Source organism: Mesoplodon densirostris, chromosome 19, assembly GCF_025265405.1.
Source record: "Mesoplodon densirostris isolate mMesDen1 chromosome 19, mMesDen1 primary haplotype, whole genome shotgun sequence".
Lineage (NCBI taxonomy): Eukaryota > Metazoa > Chordata > Mammalia > Artiodactyla > Ziphiidae > Mesoplodon > Mesoplodon densirostris.
Genome location: NC_082679.1, coordinates 26626727 through 26640246, shown reverse-complemented (window position 1 = coordinate 26640246; position 13520 = coordinate 26626727).

Below are 13520 nucleotides of genomic sequence, written 5' to 3'. Positions count from 1 at the left end.
GCGAGGAATGAAAGCATTTCCTCTTACAAAACACGGCAGTTTTACCAAAGAATTCTGCTTTAGTTGCAGGTGGAATACAAGCAGCATTACTCCCACTGTGTACTCTTTGGGCTCTTACACGAATGAACTTCTTTATGCAAGGATTCCCACGAGGAGGGTACTGACTCCACCATGGCAGGCTGTAGCGAGGACTGTAAGCATATCCTCTCCCAAACCACGCAGTTTTAACGGTAGCACTCTGCTTTAGTTGCAGGGGTAACACAAGCAGTTTTTCTCCCACTGTGTACTCTTTGGGCTCTTCCACGAATGAACTTCTATATGCAGGTTTTCCGACGTGGAGCGAACTGCCTCAACTAAGGCAGGCTGTAGCGAGGAGTGTAAGCATTTCCTCTTCCAATACACTGCAGTTTTACTAAAGAATTCGGCTTTAGTTGCAGGTGGAATACAAGCAGCATTACTCCCACTGTGTACTCTTTGGGCTCTTCCACGAATGAACTTCTTTATGCAGGGATTCCTACGAGGAGCAAACTGCCTCCACCATGGCAGGCTGTAGCGAGGACTGTAAGCATATCCTCTCCCAAACCACGCAGTTTTAACGGTAGAACTCTGCTTTAGTTGCAGGGGTAACACAAGCAGTTTTTCTCCCACTGTGTACTCTTTGGGCTCTAACACGAATGAACTTCTTTATGCAGGGATTCCTACGAGGAGCGAACTGCCTCCACCATGGCAGGCTGTAGCAAGGACTGTAAGCATATCCTCTCCCAAACCACTCAGTTTTAACGGTAGAACTCTTTTTTAGTTGCAGGGATAACACAAGCAGCTTTTCTCCCACTGTGTACTCTTTGGGCTCTTCCACGAATGAACTTCTATATGCATGGTTTCCGACGTGGAGCGAACTGCCTCAACCAAGGCAGGCTGTAGCAAGGACTGTAAGCATATCCTCTCCCAAACCACGCAGTTTTAACGGTAGAACTCTGCTTTAGTTGCAGGGGTAACACAAGCAGCTTTTCTCCCACTGTGTACTCTTTGGGCTCTTCCACGAATGAACTTCTATATGCAGGGTTTCCGACGTGGAGCGAACTGCCTCAACCAAGGAAGGCTGTAGCGAGGACTGTAAGCATTTCCTCTTCCAAAGCACGGAAGTTTTACCAAAGAATTCTGCTTTAGTTGCAGGTGTAACACAAACATCATTACTCCCACTGTGTACTCTATGGGCTCTTACACGAATGAACTTCTTTATGCAAGGATTCCCACGAGGAGGGTACTGACTCCACCATGGCAGGCTGTAGCGAGGACTGTAAGCATATCCTCTCCCAAACCACGCAGTTTTAACGGTAGAACTCTGCTTTAGTTGCAGGGGTAACACAAGCAGTTTTTCTCCCACTGTGTACTGTTTGGGCTCTTCCACGAATGAACTTCTATATGCAGGGTTTGCGACGTGGAGAGAACTGCCTCAACCAAGGCAGGCTGTAGCGAGGATTGTAAGCATATCCTCTCCCAAACCACGCAGTTTTAACGGTAGAATTCTGCTTTAGTTGCAGGGGTAACACAAGCAGCTTTTCTCCCATTGTGTACTCTTTGGGCTCTTCCGCGAATGAACTTCTTTATGCAGGGTTTCCGACGTGGAGCGAACTGCCTCAACCAAGGCAGGCTGTAGCGAGGACTGTAAGCATTTCCTCTTCCAAAACACTGCAGTTTTACCAAAGAATTCTGCTTTAGTTGCAGGTGGAATACAAGCAGCATTACTCCCACTGTGTACTCTTTGGGCTCTTCCACGAATGAACTTCTATATGCATGGTTTCCGACGTGGAGCGAACTGCCTCAACCAAGGCAGGCTGTAGCGATGACTGTAAGCATATCCTCTCCCAAACCACGCAGTTTTAACGGTAGAACAATGCTTTAGTTGCAGGGGTAACACGAGCAGCTTTTCTCCCACTGTGTACTCTTTGGGCTCTTCCACGAATGAACTTCTATATGCAGGGTTTCCGACGTGGAGCGAACTGCCTCAACAAAGGCAGGCTGTAGAGAGGACTGTAAGCATTTCCTCTTCCAAAGCACGGAAGTTTTACCAAAGAATTCTGCTTTAGTTGCAGGTGTAACACAAGCATCATTTCTCCCACTGTGTACTCTTTGGGCTCTTACACGAATGAACTTCTTTATGCAGGGATTCCCACGTGGATCGAACTGCCTAAACCGTGGAAGGCAGTAGCGAGGACTGTAAGCATATCCTCTCCCAAAACACGCAGTTTTCACGGTAGAACTCTGCTTTAGTTGCAGGGGTAACACAAGCAGCTTTTCTCCCACTGTGTACTCTTTGGGCTCTTCCACGAATGAACTTCTATATGCAGGGTTTCCGACGTGGAGTGAACTGCCTCAACCAAGGCAGGCTGTAGCGCGACTGTAAGCATTTCCTCTTACAAAACACGGCAGTTTTACCAAAGAATTCTGCTTTAGTTGCAGGTGGAATACAAGCAGCATTACTCCCACTGTGTACTCTTTGGGCTCTTACACGAATGAACTTCTTTATGCAAGGATTCCCACGAGGAGGGTACTGACGCCACCATGGCAGGCTGTAGCGAGGACTGTAAGCATATCCTCTCCCAAACCACGCAGTTTTAACGGTAGAACTCTGCTTTAGTTGCAGGGGTAACACAAGCAATTTTTCTCCCACTGTGTACTCTTTGGGCTCTTCCACGAATGAACTTCTATATGCAGGGTTTGCGACGTGGAGAGAACTGCCTCAACCAAGGCAGGCTGTAGCGAGGATTGTAAGCATATCCTCTCCCAAACCACGCAGTTTTAACCGTAGAATTCTGCTTTAGTTGCAGGGGTAACACAAGCAGCTTTTCTCCCATTGTGTACTCTTTGGGCTCTTCCGCGAATGAACTTCTATATGCAGGGTTTCCGACGTGGAGCGAACTGCCTCAACCAAGGCAGGCTGTAGCGAGGACTGTAAGCATTTCCTCTTCCAAAACACTGCAGTTTTACCAAAGAATTCTGCTTTAGTTGCAGGTGGAATACAAGCAGCATTACTCCCACTGTGTACTCTTTGGGCTCTTCCACGAATGAACTTCTTTATGCAGGGATTCCTACGAGGAGCAAACTGCCTCCACCATGGCAGGCTGTAGTGAGGACTGTAAGCATATCCTCTCCCAAACCACGCAGTTTTAACGGTAGAACTCTGCTTTAGTTGCAGGGGTAACACAAGCAGTTTTTCTCCCACTGTGTACTCTTTGGGCTCTAACACGAATGAACTTCTTTATGCAGGGATTCCTACGAGGAGCGAACTGCCTCCACCATGGCAGGCTGTAGCAAGGACTGTAAGCATATCCTCTCCCAAACCACTCAGTTTTAACGGTAGAACTCTTTTTTAGTTGCAGGGATAACACAAGCAGCTTTTCTCCCACTGTGTACTCTTTGGGCTCTTCCACGAATGCACTTCTATATGCATGGTTTCCGACGTGGAGCGAACTGCCTCAACCAAGGCAGGCTGTAGCAAGGACTGTAAGCATATCCTCTCCCAAACCACGCAGTTTTAACGGTAGAACTCTGCTTTAGTTGCAGGGGTAACACAAGCAGCTTTTCTCCCACTGTGTACTCTTTGGGCTCTTCCACGAATGAACTTCTATATGCAGGGTTTCCGACGTGGAGCGAACTGCCTCAACCAAGGAAGGCTGTAGCGAGGACTGTAAGCATTTCCTCTTCCAAAGCACGGCAGTTTTACCAAAGAATTCTGCTTTAGTTGCAGGTGTAACACAAACATCATTACTCCCACTGTGTACTCTTTGGGCTCTTACACGAATGAACTTCTTTATGCAAGGATTCCCACGAGGAGGGTACTGACTCCACCATGGCAGGCTGTAGCGAGGACTGTAAGCATATCCTCTCCCAAACCACGCAGTTTTAATGGTAGAACTCTGCTTTAGTTGCAGGGGTAACACAAGCAGTTTTTCTCCCACTGTGTACTCTTTGGGCTCTTCCACGAATGAACTTCTATATGCAGGGTTTGCGACGTGGAGAGAACTGCCTCAACCAAGGCAGGCTGTAGCGAGGATTGTAAGCATATCCTCTCCCAAACCACGCAGTTTTAACGGTAGAATTCTGCTTTAGTTGCAGGGGTAACACAAGCAGCTTTTCTCCCATTGTGTACTCTTTGGGCTCTTCCGCGAATGAACTTCTTTATGCAGGGTATCCGACGTGGAGCGAACTGCCTCAAGCAAGGCAGGCTGTAGCGAGGACTGTAAGCATTTCCTCTTCCAAAACACTGCAGTTTTACCAAAGAATTCTGCTTTAGTTGCAGGTGGAATACAAGCAGGATTACTCCCTCTGTGTTCTCTTGGGGCTCTTACACGAATGAACTTTTTAATGCAGGGATTCCCAGGGGAGCGAAGTGCCTCCACCATGGCAGGCTCTAGCGAGGACTGTAAGCATATCCTCTCCCAAAACACGCAGTTTTCACGGTAGAACTCTGCTTTGTTTGCAGGGGTAACACAAGCAGTTTTTCTCCCACTGTGTACTCTTTGGGCTCTTCCACGAATGAACTTCTATATGCAGGGTTTGCGACGTGGATCGAACTGCCTCAACCGTGGAAGGCAGTAGCGAGGACTGTAAGCATATCCTCTCCCAAAACACGCAGTTTTCACGGTAGAACTCTGCTTTAGTTGCAGGGGTAACACAAGCAGCTTTTCTCCCACTGTGTACTCTTTGGGCTCTTCCACGAATGAACTTCTATATGCAGGGTTTCCGACGTGGAGTGAACTGCCTCAACCAAGGCAGGCTGTAGCGAGGACTGTAAGCATTTCCTCTTACAAAACACGGCAGTTTTACCAAAGAATTCTGCTTTAGTTGCAGGTGGAATACAAGCAGGATTACTCCCTCTGTGTTCTCTTGGGGCTCTTACACGAATGAACTTTTTAATGCAGGGATTCCCAGGGGAGCGAAGTGCCTCCACCATGGCAGGCTCTAGCGAGGACTGTAAGCATATCCTCTCCCAAAACACGCAGTTTTAACGGTAGAACTCTGCTTTAGTTGCAGGGGTAACACAAGCAGCTTTTCTCCCACTGTGTACTCTTTGGGCTCTTCCACGAATGAACATCTATATGCAGGGTTTCCGACGTGGAATGAACTGCCTCAACCAAGGCAGGCTGTAGCGAGGACTGTAAGCATTTCCTCTTACAAAACACGGCAGTTTACCAAAGAATTCTGCTTTAGTTGCAGGTGGAATACAAGCAGCATTACTCCCACTGTGTTCTCTTGGGGCTCTTACACGAATGAACATTTTTATGCAGGGATTCCCAGGGGAGCGAACTGCCTCCACCATGGCAGGCTCTAGCGAGGACTGTAAGCATATCCTCTCCCAAACCACGCAGTTTTAACGGTAGAAATCTGCTTTAGTTGCAGGCGTAACACAAGCAGCTTTTCTCCCACTGTGTACTCTTTGGGCTCTTCCACGAATGAACTTCTATATGCAGGGTTTTCGACGTGGAGTGAACTGGCTCAACCAAGGCAGGCTGTAGCGAGGACTGTAAGAATATCCTCTCCCAAACCACGCAGTTTTAACGGTAGAACTCTGCTTTAGTTGCAGGGGTAACACAAGCAGTTTTTCTCCCACTGTGTACTCTTTGGGCTCTTACACAAATGAACTTCTATATGCAGGGTTTGCGACGTGGAGGGAACTGCCTCAACCAATGCAGGCTGTAGCGAGGACTGTAAGCATATCCTCTCCCAAACCACGCAGTTTTAACGGTAGAACTCTGCTTTAGTTGCAGGGGTAACACAAGCAGCTTTTCTCACACTGTGTACTCTTTGTGGTCTTCCACGTATGAACTTCTATATGCAGGGTTTGCGACTTGGAGCGACCTGCCTCAACCAAGGCAGGCTGTAGCGAGGACTGTAAGCATATCCTCTCCCAAACCACGCCGTTTTAAAGGTAGAACTCTGCTTTAGTTGCAGGGGTAACACAAGCAGCTTTTCTCCCATTGTGTACTCTTTGGGCTCTTCCGCGAATGAACTTCTTTATGCAGGGTTTCCGACGTGGAGCGAACTGCCTCAACCAAGGCAGGCTGTAGCGAGGACTGTAAGCATTTCCTCTTCCAAAACACTGCAGTTTTACCAAAGAATTCTGCTTTAGTTGCAGGTGGAATACAAGCAGCATTACTCCCACTGTGTACTCTTTGGGCTCTTCCACGAATGAACTTTTTTATGCAGGGATTCCTACGAGGAGCAAACTGCCTCCACCATGGCAGGCTGTAGCGAGGACTGTAAGCATATCCTCTCCCAAACCACGCAATTTTAACGGTAGAACTCTGCTTTAGTTGTAGGGGTAACACAAGCAGTTTATCTCCCACTGTGTACTCTTTTGGCTCTAACACGAATGAACTTCTTTATGCAGGGATTCCTACGAGGAGCGAACTGCCTCCACCATGGCAGGCTGTAGCAAGGACTGTAAGCATATCCTCTCCCAAACCACGCAGTTTTAACGGTAGAATTCTGCTTTAGTTGCAGGGGTAACACAAGCAGCTTTTCTCCCATTGTGTACTCTTTGGGCTCTTCCGCGAATGAACTTCTATATGCAGGGTTTCCGACGTGGAGCGAACTGCCTCAACCAAGGCAGTCTGTAGCGAGGACTGTAAGCATTTCCTCTTCCAAAACACTGCAGTTTTACCAAAGAATTCTGCTTTAGTTGCAGGTGGAATACAAGCAGCATTACTCCCACTGTGTACTCTTTGGGCTCTTCCACGAATGAACTTCTTTATGCAGGGATTCCTACGAGGAGCAAACTGCCTCCACCATGGCAGGCTGTAGCGAGGACTGTAAGCATATCCTCTCCCAAACCACGCAGTTTTAACGGTAGAACTCTGCTTTAGTTGCAGGGGTAACACAAGCAGTTTTTCTCCCACTGTGTACTCTTTGGGCTCTAACACGAATGAACTTCTTTATGCAGGGATTCCTACGAGGAGCGAACTGCTTCCACTATGGCAGGCTGTAGCAAGGACTGTAAGCATATCCTCTCCCAAACCACTCAGTTTTAATGGTAGAACTCTTTTTTAGTTGCAGGGGTAACACAAGCAGCTTTTCTCCCACTGTGTACTCTTTGGGCTCTTCCACGAATGAACTTCTATATTCATGGTTTCCCACGTGGAGCGAACTGCCTCAACCAAGGCAGGCTGTAGCGAGGACTGTAAGCATATCCTCTCCCAAACCACGCAGTTTTAACGGTAGAACTCTGCTTTAGTTGCAGCGGTAACACAAGCAGCTTTTCTCCCACTGTGTACTCTTTGGGCTCTTCCACGAATGCACTTCTATATGCAGGGTTTCCGACGTGGAGCGAACTGCCTCAACCAAGGCAGGCTGTAGCGAGGACTGTAAGCATTTCCTCTTCCAAAGCACAGCAGTTTTACCAAAGCATTCTGCTTTAGTTGCAGGTGTAACACAAGCATCATTTCTCCCACTGTGTACTCTTTGGGCTCTTCCACGAATGAACTTCTATATGCATGGTTTCCGACGTGGAGCGAACTGCCTCAACCTAGGCAGGCTGTAGCGAGGACTGTAAGCATATCCTCTCCCAATCCACGCAGTTTTAACGGTAGAACTCTGCTTTAGTTGCAGGGGCAACACAAGCAGTTTTTCTCGCACTGTGTACTCCTTGGGCTCTTCCACGAATGAACTTCTATATGCATGGTTTGCGACGTGGAGAGAACTGCCTCAACCAAGGCAGGCTGTAGCGAGGATTGTAAGCATATCCTCTCCTAAACCACGCAGTTTTAACGGTAGAACTCTGCTTTAGTTGCAGGGGTAACACAAGCAGTTTTTCTCCCACTGTGTACTCTTTGGGCTCTTCCACGAATGAACTTCTATATGCAGGGTTTGCGACGTGGAGAGAACTGCCTCAACCAAGGCAGGCTGTAGCGAGGATTGTAAGCATATCCTCTCCTAAACCACGCAGTTTTAACGGTAGAATTCTGCTTTAGTTGCAGGGGTAACACAAGCAGCTTTTCTCCCATTGTGTACTCTTTGGGCTCTTCCGCGAATGAACTTCTATATGCAGGGTTTGCGACGTGGAGGGAACTGCCTCAACCAAGGCAGGCTGTAGCGAGGACTGTAAGCATATCCTCTCCCACACCACGCATTTTTAATGCTAGAACTCTGCTTTAGTTGCAGGGGTAACACAAGCAGCTTTTCTCCCACTGCGTACTCTTTGGGCTCTTCCACGAATGAACTTCTATATGCAGGGTTTCCAAAGTGGAGCGAACTGCCTCAACCAAGGCAGGCTGTAGCGAGGAATGTAAGCATTTCCTCTTACAAAACACGGCAGTTTTACCAAAGAATTCTGCTTTAGTTGCAGGTGGAATACAAGCAGCATTACTCTCACTGTGTACTCTTTGGGCTCTTCCACGAATGAACTTCTTTATGCAGGGCTTCCTACGAGGAGCAAACTGCCTCCACCATGGCAGGCTGTAGCGAGGACTGTAAGCATATCCTCTCCCAAACCACGCAGTTTTAACGGTAGAACTCTGCTTTAGTTGCAGGGGTAACACAAGCAGTTTTTCTCCCACTGTGTACTCTTTGGGCTCTTCCACGAATGAACTTCTATATGCAGGGTTTGCGACGTGGAGAGAACTGCCTCAACCAAGGCAGGCTGTAGAGAGGATTGTAAGCATATCCTCTCCCAAACCACGCAGTTTTAACCGTAGAATTCTGCTTTAGTTGCAGGGGTAACACAAGCAGCTTTTCTCCCATTGTGTACTCTTTGGGCTCTTCTGCGAATGAACTTCTATATGCAGGGTTTCCGACGTGGAGCGAACTGCCTCAACCAAGGCAGGCTGTAGCGAGGACTGTAAGCATTTCCTCTTACAAAACACGGCAGTTTTACCAAAGAATTCTGCTTTAGTTGCAGGTGGAATACAAGCAGCATTACTCTCACTGTGTACTCTTTGGGCTCTTCCACGAATGAACTTCTTTATGCAGGGCTTCCTACGAGGAGCAAACTGCCTCCACCATGGCAGGCTGTAGCGAGGACTGTAAGCATATCCTCTCCCAAACCACGCAGTTTTAACGGTAGAACTCTGCTTTAGTTGCAGGGGTAACACAAGCAGTTTTTCTCCCACTGTGTACTCTTTGGGCTCTAACACGAATGAACTTCTTTATACAGGGATTCCTACTAGGAGCGAACTGCTTCCACCATGGCAGGCTGTAGCAAGGACTGTAAGCATATCCTCTCCCAAACCACTCAGTTTTAACGGTAGAACTCTTTTTTAGTTGCAGGGGTAACACAAGCAGCTTTTCTCCCACTGTGTACTCTTTGGGCTCTTCCACGAATGAACTTCTATATTCATGGTTTCCCACGTGGAGCGAACTGCCTCAACCAAGGCAGGCTGTAGCGAGGACTGTAAGCATATCCTCTCCCAAACCACGCAGTTTTAACGGTAGAACTCTGCTTTAGTTGCAGCGGCAACACAAGCAGCTTTTCTCCCACTGTGTACTCTTTGGGCTCTTCCACGAATGCACTTCTATATGCAGGGTTTCCGACGTGGAGCGAACTGCCTCAACCAAGGCAGGCTGTAGCGAGGACTGTAAGCATTTCCTCTTCCAAAGCACAGCAGTTTTACCAAAGCATTCTGCTTTAGTTGCAGGTGTAACACAAGCATCATTTCTCCCACTGTGTACTCTTTGGGCTCTTCCACGAATGAACTTCTATATGCATGGTTTCCGACGTGGAGCGAACTGCCTCAACCTAGGCAGGCTGTAGCGAGGACTGTAAGCATATCCTCTCCCAATCCACGCAGTTTTAACGGTAGAACTCTGCTTTAGTTGCAGGGGTAACACAAGCAGTTTTTCTCCCACTGTGTACTCTTTGGGCTCTTCCACGAATGAACTTCTATATGCAGGGTTTGCGACGTGGAGAGAACTGCCTCAACCAAGGCAGGCTGTAGCGAGGATTGTAAGCATATCCTCTCCTAAACCACGCAGTTTTAACGGTAGAATTCTGCTTTAGTTGCAGGGGTAACACAAGCAGCTTTTCTCCCACTGTGTACTCTTTGGGCTCTTCCACGAATGAACTTCTATATGCAGGGTTTCCAAAGTGGAGCGAACTGCCTCAACCAAGGCAGGCTGTAGCGAGGAATGTAAGCATTTCCTCTTACAAAACCCGGCAGTTTTACCAAAGAATTCTGCTTTAGTTGCAGGTGGAATACAAGCAGCATTACTCCCACTGTGTACTCTTTGGGCTCTTACACGAATGAACTTCTTTATGCAAGGATTCCCACGAGGAGGGTACTGACTCCACCATGGCAGGCTGTAGCGAGGACTGTAAGCATATCCTCTCCCAAACCACGCAGTTTTAACGGTAGAACTCTGCTTTAGTTGCAGGGGTAACACAAGCAGTTTTTCTCCCACTGTGTACTCTTTGGGCTCTTCCACGAATGAACTTCTATATGCAGGGTTTGTGACGTGGAGAGAACTGCCTCAACCAAGGCAGGCTGTAGCGAGGATTGTAAGCATATCCTCTCCCAAACCACGCAGTTTTAACGGTAGAATTCTGCTTTAGTTGAAGGGGTAACACAAGCAGCTTTTCTCCCATTGTGTACTCTTTGGGCTCTTCTGCGAATGAACTTCTATATGCAGGGTTTCCGACGTGGAGCGAACTGCCTCAACCAAGGCAGGCTGTAGCGAGGACTGTAAGCATTTCCTCTTCCAAAACACTGCAGTTTTACCAAAGAATTCTGCTTTAGTTGCAGGTGGAATACAAGCAGCATTACTCCAACTGTGTACTCTCTGGGCTCTTCCACGAATGAACTTCTTTATGCAGGGATTCCTACGAGGAGCAAACTGCCTCCACCATGGCAGGCTGTAGCGAGGACTGTAAGCATATCCTCTCCCAAACCACGCAGTTTTAATGGTAGAACTCTGCTTTAGTTGCAGGGGTAACACAAGCAGTTTTTCTCGCACTGTGTACTCTTTGGGCTCTAACACGAATGAAATTCTTTATGCAGGGATTCCTACGAGGAGCGAACTGCCTCCACGATGGCAGGCTGTAGCAAGGACTCTAAGCATATCCTCTCCCAACCCACTCAGTTTTAACGGTAGAACTCTTTTTTAGTTGCAGGGGTAACACAAGCAGCTTTTCTCCCACTGTGTACTCTTTGGGCATTTCCACGAATGAACTTCTATATGCATGGTTTCCGACGTGGAGCGAACTGCCTCAACCAAGGCAGGCTGTAGCGAGGACTGTAAGCATATCCTCTCCCAAACCACGCAGTTTTAACGGTAGAACTCTGCTTTAGTTGCAGGGGTAACACAAGCAGCTTTTCTCCCACTGTGTACTCTTTGGGCTCTTCCACGAATGAACTTCTATATGCATGGTTTCCGACGTGGAGCGAACTGCCTCAACCAAGGCAGGCTGTAGCAAGGACTGTAAGCATATCCTCTCCCAAACCACGCAGTTTTAACGGTAGAACTCTGCGTTAGTTGCAGGGGTAACACAAGCAGCTTTTCTCCCACTGTGTACTCTTTGGGCTCTTCCACGAATTAACCTCTATATGCAGGGTTTCCAAAGTGGAGCGAACTGCCTCAACCAAGGCAGGCTGTAGCGAGGAATGAAAGCATTTCCTCTTACAAAACACGGCAGTTTTACCAAAGAATTCTGCTTTAGTTGCAGGTGGAATACAAGCAGCATTACTCCCACTGTGTACTCTTTGGGCTCTTACACGAATGAACTTCTTTATGCAAGGATTCCCACGAGGAGGGTACTGACTCCACCATGGCAGGCTGTAGCGAGGACTGTAAGCATATCCTCTCCCAAACCACGCAGTTTTAACGGTAGCACTCTGCTTTAGTTGCAGGGGTAACACAAGCAGTTTTTCTCCCACTGTGTACTCTTTGGGCTCTTCCACGAATGAACTTCTATATGCAGGTTTTCCGACGTGGAGCGAACTGCCTCAACTAAGGCAGGCTGTAGCGAGGAGTGTAAGCATTTCCTCTTCCAATACACTGCAGTTTTACTAAAGAATTCGGCTTTAGTTGCAGGTGGAATACAAGCAGCATTACTCCCACTGTGTACTCTTTGGGCTCTTCCACGAATGAACTTCTTTATGCAGGGATTCCTACGAGGAGCAAACTGCCTCCACCATGGCAGGCTGTAGCGAGGACTGTAAGCATATCCTCTCCCAAACCACGCAGTTTTAACGGTAGAACTCTGCTTTAGTTGCAGGGGTAACACAAGCAGTTTTTCTCCCACTGTGTACTCTTTGGGCTCTAACACGAATGAACTTCTTTATGCAGGGATTCCTACGAGGAGCGAACTGCCTCCACCATGGCAGGCTGTAGCAAGGACTGTAAGCATATCCTCTCCCAAACCACTCAGTTTTAACGGTAGAACTCTTTTTTAGTTGCAGGGATAACACAAGCAGCTTTTCTCCCACTGTGTACTCTTTGGGCTCTTCCACGAATGAACTTCTATATGCATGGTTTCCGACGTGGAGCGAACGCCTCAACCAAGGCAGGCTGTAGCAAGGACTGTAAGCATATCCTCTCCCAAACCACGCAGTTTTAACGGTAGAACTCTGCTTTAGTTGCAGGGGTAACACAAGCAGCTTTTCTCCCACTGTGTACTCTTTGGGCTCTTCCACGAATGAACTTCTATATGCAGGGTTTCCGACGTGGAGCGAACTGCCTCAACCAAGGAAGGCTGTAGCGAGGACTGTAAGCATTTCCTCTTCCAAAGCACGGCAGTTTTACCAAAGAATTCTGCTTTAGTTGCAGGTGTAACACAAACATCATTACTCCCACTGTGTACTCTAAGGGCTCTTACACGAATGAACTTCTTTATGCAAGGATTCCCACGAGGAGGGTACTGACTCCACCATGGCAGGCTGTAGCGAGGACTGTAAGCATATCCTCTCCCAAACCACGCAGTTTTAACGGTAGAACTCTGCTTTAGTTGCAGGGGTAACACAAGCAGTTTTTCTCCCACTGTGTACTCTTTGGGCTCTTCCACGAATGAACTTCTATATGCAGGGTTTGCGACGTGGAGAGAACTGCCTCAACCAAGGCAGGCTGTAGCGAGGATTGTAAGCATATCCTCTCCCAAACCACGCAGTTTTAACGGTAGAATTCTGCTTTAGTTGCAGGGGTAACACAAGCAGCTTTTCTCCCATTGTGTACTCTTTGGGCTCTTCCGCGAATGAACTTCTTTATGCAGGGTTTCCGACGTGGAGCGAACTGCCTCAACCAAGGCAGGCTGTAGCGAGGACTGTAAGCATTTCCTCTTCCAAAACACTGCAGTTTTACCAAAGAATTCTGCTTTAGTTGCAGGTGGAATACAAGCAGCATTACTCCCACTGTGTACTCTTTGGGCTCTTCCACGAATGAACTTCTTTATGCAGGGATTCCTACGAGGAGCAAACTGCCTCCACCATGGCAGGCTGTAGCGAGGACTGTAAGCATATCCTCTCCCAAACCACGCAATTTTAATGGTAGAACTCTGCTTTAGTTGCAGGGGTAACACAAGCAGTTTATCTCCC